Raw genomic sequence first — 6,000 nt, 5'->3', positions numbered from 1 at the left:
AAGAGTGGGATCAAGTCAAGAACGTTATTTGCCTTGTGTACGTCCGAGTGAAACAGCCTCTGCTTTCCTCCCCCTTCTCCTACCTCTTTCTTTCCTGGGAACTGAATGTCTCGCTTGAGGGGGAGAAATTATTCCCGCTGAGGACATATAAACCTGCGCCTTGTCAAGATCTACCAGTGGTTCTCAACCTTCCTAATGCCGTGACCCTTTAATACAGTTCTTCATGTTGTGGTGACCCCCAACCCTAACATTTATCCATTTTACAGATGGAGAACACTGAAGCAGAGAGTCTTAGGACCCCCAAAGGGGTCCCGACCCCCAGGTTGAGAACCAGCCAGTTCAGACCACAGAGTTATTTGCTTTCCTAGGCTTGTTGTCAATAAAACAGGAATTCTGCATCTAGGGTACTGACTGGTTCCTGTGATTGAAGAAGGCTGGGGCTCTGACAGCATCCCCAAGTCCCCACGTGGAGGAGGCTGGCCTCCTCCCTACTTCCTGCTCTTCCGAAATAAAGCCTGGCTGCTTCTTCCTCCGCTTGGAGAAATTGCTTTCCCTCCCTCCCTCCGGCCGGTCGTCCTTGCAAGGACCATCGTTGGCCACAGCGCGTCGCCTTCCTCCCAAGAGCCGCGCTGGCTGCGCGCCCCGGTTGCGCGCTCGGCTTCCCAACTGCGCTCGGGAGGGCGAGGGGGAAGGAGCAGCAGCGGCAGCAGCAGGAGGAGGAGCCGGAATTGTTTCCCGGGGCTGGGAAAGCGTTTCCGGAAGGCTGCCTGCATCCCGCACCGGGGCTGGCGAAGGAGGCGGCTGGGGCGGGCGACGAAGCGAAAGCGACCTACGGCGCCGGCTGCTGCTGCGGCTGCAAGGTCGGTCTCCCGGGCTAGGGCGGGCGGGCGGCGGCGGCGTGGCTGGCTGCGCTGCAGGCGGCCACATCTGGCTCTTCCAGCTGCCACATCTGCAGCAGCGGCGGCGGCGGCGCCGGCTTTGGCGGGGACGCAGCCACCTCGTTAATGCGGCTGCTGGGGAGGGGGGGAGGATGCATAAGGGGAAGGGGGAGTGCCGCTGCTCCGGCAGGAGGCAGCTGGCTTTTTGGGGAGGGGGCATCCCGCGAAGCTTCCCGGCAGATCGCGCCCTGCCTTGGAGAGGTGGCAGGGGTGGCCTCCGGAGTTGTTCCGGAGGGGACCGTGGAGACCCGGGCGAGATGCGCATTGGAGTCCGGGTGGGGAAGCGCTGGGGCGGGGGCGACTGCGCTGCAGTGGGAGGCCGAGCGGATTTGCAAGCTGGGTGGGGGAGTCAAGGGGGGGAAGCCAGGCGAGGAAAAGGCAGGCTGGGGAGAATGCCGAGACGGAGTGGAGAAAGGCAGGGCGGTGAGGGCAGGGGGCGGGGGCGGTCTTGCATTTCCCTTGCAGCTCCTTCCTGGGGACCTGGATTCTCAGCACCTACTTGACAAGGCTGCGGCTCATTGACTTTCTCCCAAGGCCCGGTCAAAACGTCCTGGCTCAATCACATTATTGTCTCCCATATGCCTCCAAAGCATGCTGTGTTTGTGGCTCCCTCCCGATTGCTGCATGCTTTTGGGACAGAAATGAAGACCACCACCACCACCCCCATCATTGGTTCCTTCTTAGTGACCTCCATGGGGGGGATGCCGTGTGGTGTTCTTGATCAGGGGTCAGAGGATCTGGTCAGTGATGATTTCTCCCTAAAAGACTGTCTGAAGGAACCCAGCGTTGGCTCTGGCACTGTAAGGGCAAGGTTGAAGGTGTGAAGTAAAGAAAGAGCACAATTATCCTAACACCGCCATTGCTTTGCAAGGGACGTGTCAATATGCTGGGTTTCCTGCACTGTAATCCCATGGATGTCCCAGTGGAAAACAGATTGAGGCTGTGCATCTGGCATCACCGAGATCTTGCAAAGATGGCCAAAGGCAGCTTGAGTCCAGACTCCCAACGGCTAAGGGAGGAAATGACTTCTACAAGACGCAAGAGGTGTCTGTCCTTTATTTAGAGAGTGCTGATGCAGGGCCCCAGCCGGGGCTATTTTTGGACTGTTTGGTTGCTTGCTTAATTATTTATTGTATTTTTGTATCCCTCAAATTGGCTCGCAAAGCAGGTTGTGGAAAGGAAAACCACAACAAGTATCCCTTACACAGTCATAAAAAAGATGCTGTGAGGGTTTATTTCCCCCCAGGCATGTTGGAGGGATATTTGGCTGCTGCCTCCTTATCTTCTGACCTCACTGGAACTGAAGAGCGACCTCTTCATTGGATTTGAACCCTGTCACAAAGGGGGGAGACCTTGGTTGCTGATTTCTGCCCTCCCCTACCCCCACCCCCCCATAGGTCTCTAGTATTGTAAGATGTGCAAATACGGAAAAACTGCGATCAGTAATCTATTACTCTAGTTCAGTTGTCATTTTAAAAAACAAATCATTGTTTCTTTTTCTGGCCACTGTGTGCCAAGATGCTGAAGTGGTTGACGAGCATCTGGTACTTTCTTGAGTAATTTAAATCATACCCTAGATGTAAGCTTCGTCTGTTCTTCATTGACTTGTTCTGCCTCTTGCACACCCATTTCTATCAGAGTATTCACAACCTCAGGATTCTCCACCTGTGGGTCTTGGTACACTTTGTGAATTCAGTGACTTCAACTTCTTGGTCACAACTATGTTTGTTGGATGTTATGGATTAGGCTCTTATGGGGATAATTTGCAAAGGTGCAGTTAGCCAGAGCAAGAGCCCCATAAGAACCTAATCCGTCACATAGATGATATGTGGTCACTAATCCCTAACCATTGCTCCAACAAGGCTTGTTGGAAACCTCATTATCCAGAATGTCTTGGAGGGTGGGACATATGTGACGGATTAGGTTCTTATGGGGTTAATTTGCAAAGGTGCAGTTAGCCAGAGCAGAGCCCCACAGTAACAGCCAGAGCGCAACCTGATTGGCTGGGCTGTAAGGGTATAGCTGGCAGCCACAGATAAGGTGCGCTGTCTGCTATAAAAGCTGAAAGAAGCTTGTCAGTGAGAGATGGGGCTCTTTTCTGTCTAACTGCACTTTTGCAAATCAACCCCATAAGAGCGAATTCGTCACACTCAGCAAATCAAAGAACCTTTATTCAGAAATCACAATTTCACCAGTTTTAAGGGATGCCTCTTAATTCTAGAATTCCATGGAATATTATGACCCATCGTTCTACAGTTTCTTATTCTTTCTAGGGCTACTTCACAAAAATTCTCAGCTGGCCTCCATTATTAGCCAATTAATATATTGAACTGTGGAAGTATGTTGGAACCTTCTTAACATTTCGTCATGATGCTTTGAAACATTTACTGGAACTGATTTCAGTGAGATGGTTAAAAATATGTTTGTAGATCTCGGGTACTTAGTTGTGTGATACCAGGGAGAAATACCTGATAAAGATAATTTTTAAAGTTTTAATCTGAAGTCTGCGCACCTTTTACGAAGTAAAAAAAGCGTGTTTGCTGCTTCAAAGCTAATTGCCTGGCCTTACAATGGAGATATTGAAACTAGCAAATGAAGTCCATTTCTTTCTTTTGTTTCTTAAAGCATGAGGGTTTCACCCACCCCGATAGAACTACTTCATTTAAGCTAGATTTTGCTCAAGCAGGTTAGTAGGCTAGACTTCATTCAGTGCACTATTTTGAAATGTAACATTTAAACTTCTTATTAGTTTTTGTGTTAGAACTTTGTTCCAGTTAGGATTGCAGTAAATCGGTGACAGATATAAGTGAAAGGAAGACTTGACTAAAACACCTTTTCTGAGACATTTTGGAGGTCCAGTTGGTCAACCTTGGTGCACACTCAGTGATGTCTCCTCAGAATCCTGCTCAGGTCTATTCAATGGGGCTTACTCCCAGGAAAGTAACTGTAGGTCTGCACTGCTTGTCTCTTCCATGTCACACAAATATTAAGAGGCTCCTACCTTTGGACTTTGGTTTACTTGCAGTATTACTGTTTTCCCCTGTTGTCTTCTCTGCTACTTCTCATTCTGTTCTTCTACAGTCCAGCCTGGACCATTCAACCAGGCCTGGTTTTCTGAGATTGTTGTTTATTTCTCATTGACGTTAAATCTGTGTATTTTGAGGGACCTGTATTCCCTGTAGGTTTTAACTGTTCCGCTTCTGTTGGGGGTGTGATGGAGGGTTTGTAGTTGATTTTATTAAGATGTTGACTTTATCCCATCTTGCTGATGCTGGAACAGAAGAAGTTGTTTAGTGAGTTTTTATCCCATCGTTCTTTAAGAGGCCCAGAGTGGCAAATATTGTACTTCCCTGCTTTACTTTATGCAATAAATTAGGTTAATCCAGGATTACCATTTGCCATCTTTGGGTGGGCAATATCTCGACTGATGGGCTGTCTGACTTGCCCACCATTTTGACTGCTGAAGGAAATGTGGCTGGGGTGTGTGTGAGACGAAAATGGTGTTGTGTAGTGTGTCTGTTTTCAACGTATTCTATAGTAAGAGGAACGTTTGGGCAGCCGTCTCTAATGGTTGAAGGTTTCTGAGCTCATGTACTGCTGTATAGTTAGGCAATGCCTGTAATCTAGTTCTGACCCAGACTCGTGGCTGATACTATCTCCTTTCTATATCATATTTGCTGGCCAGCTTCATGTGTTTAAAATTGCTGTGCTGAAGCTGGTTAATGGCACCCAGTGGGATCACATCAAAACACTTATTGGTTAATGCTGCTCTTTTAGTTTATTTATTTATTAATTATATTTATATACCGCCCTCCCCCGGAGGGCTCAGGGCGGTGAACATGAACATATAAATAGAGCACAAAATAAAATCAATAAATCTCAAGTAAGTAAATAAATCATAAAGAAATGGCTCTATACAGATTAAAACCATTAAAACCCCATTAAAAGCAGTGTATTAGTACCAAAGCACAACAAGTGTACAGCAGCTGGCGACCTACTAACTGATCCCCTAAAAGATCTCCTAAAAGAGGGAGGGACAGCAGGGTCCACAGATGTTAAGGGGGGGGCGCATCAGCGGAATATCTTGGTCTTGCAGGCCCTGCGGAACTCATTGAGATCCCGCAGGGCCCGCACAGCTGGAGGGAGAGTGTTCCACCAGGCAGGGGCCAGAGGTGTGAAGGCTCTGGCCCGGGTGGAGGCTAGCCGCATCATGGAAGGGCCAGGGATCACCAGCAAATTGGCCTCTGCGTTCTACAGTCAAGCATTTGTGATATTTGGAATATTTTCTGATGAATTTCCCTGCCTGTAATAAACCTATAGAAACCCCAAGTTCACTTTCTGAGATTATTTACTACAATAGTGTTTGGTTCATTTGATAGCATGTGAGATTTTTAACAAGGTACTTCCCCCCCCCCCCCCCCCATCTCCTCTTTAACTTAAATTTTGTTTTCATATTTTTTTTTGTAAGTAATGATTTCATTCTATGATGCCTGAAGTGGGTTTCTTGAAAGAGCATAATATTCCATAAATTACTTTTGCATGTAGGAACATACAAAGGTTCCTTTCTACTGAGTCAGACTGCTGGTCTGTTTTGTTGCATGCTTGTCTACTCAGATCTAGGGAATGTGAGGAACTAAATTTCCCGCAGGCAAAGCATTTGTTTTATCATTAAACCTTAGACTTTATAAGATTTATTTGTTTAAAGTGATATTCTGTATACAAGGTGGGCTAGTCATCCATAATATTGTGTTTCCTGCATGTGTAGGAAACACCAGTGGGGCGTAGTGGTTAAGAGTGGTGGATACCAATCTGGAGGGCCGTGTTTGATTCCTCACTCCTCCACATGAGCAGCAATCTCTTATCTGGTTAGCTGGATTTGTTTCCCTGCTCTTCCACAAGGAACCTGCTTGGTGACCTTAAGCTACTCACAGTTCTCTCAGAACTCTCTCAGCCCCACTTACCTCACAAGGTGTCTGTTGTGGGGAGAGGATGGGGTTTTTCCTTGTAAACCGCCTTGAGACTCCACGGCTGAGAAAGGTGGGGTATAAAAAACAATTCTTTG

At 47.8% G+C, this 6,000-nt stretch overlaps 1 protein-coding gene across 1 annotated transcript in view; it reads left to right on the top strand.

Moving 5' to 3' along the window:
- The first annotated feature begins 690 nt into the window (after nucleotides 1-690).
- LOC125440310 (amyloid beta precursor protein binding family B member 2-like) overlaps nucleotides 691-6,000 on the top strand; it is a 150,131-nt gene continuing 144,821 nt past the window's right edge. Inside the window, exon 1 of the mRNA XM_048510063.1 lies at nucleotides 691-860. The gene's annotated coding sequence lies outside the window, so the exon portion shown is untranslated. The remainder of the gene's footprint in view (nucleotides 861-6,000) is intronic.

The sequence above is a fragment of the Sphaerodactylus townsendi genome, linkage group LG10 (assembly GCF_021028975.2).
Source record: "Sphaerodactylus townsendi isolate TG3544 linkage group LG10, MPM_Stown_v2.3, whole genome shotgun sequence".
NCBI lineage: Eukaryota > Metazoa > Chordata > Lepidosauria > Squamata > Sphaerodactylidae > Sphaerodactylus > Sphaerodactylus townsendi.
The sequence above is the reverse complement of the archived record's forward strand: the minus strand, read 5'-3'. Positions and strand labels throughout refer to the sequence as shown.